The sequence below is a fragment of the Anopheles arabiensis genome, assembly GCF_016920715.1.
Source record: "Anopheles arabiensis isolate DONGOLA chromosome X unlocalized genomic scaffold, AaraD3 X_pericentromeric_contig0049, whole genome shotgun sequence".
NCBI classification, from domain to species: Eukaryota; Metazoa; Arthropoda; class Insecta; order Diptera; family Culicidae; genus Anopheles; species Anopheles arabiensis.
The window spans coordinates 12,166-12,500 of record NW_024412127.1 but is presented as its reverse complement, the minus strand read 5'-3'; positions in this window follow the sequence as shown (position 1 = coordinate 12,500).

The window sequence follows — 335 nt, the reverse complement described above, 5'->3', positions numbered from 1 at the left end:
AGCTGCCCCTAGGTTCGGGGTGTCACAAAATATTGAAAAGTGGTCAAAAACCGCTATCCAGAATCGGATGTAGAATCATTAGACGAACTTAAAATTGTTCTACGACCAATGTCTGCGACGTTTAGTATTCAAGATATGGCCCGCCCTAGGTCTGACCTGGCATTTTCGTGAAAATTTAAAGCATGGCCATAGGGACGGGTAAAATAGCTATTTTGAAGCAAAAACCACCTCACTTTAAATGGCCATAACTTTTGAAAAACAAGAGCTAGGGTGCGTTCTCGACACGTTTTGAGGTGTTTTAGCGAAAACATGTTTTGAGCCACACGAGCTCTCCG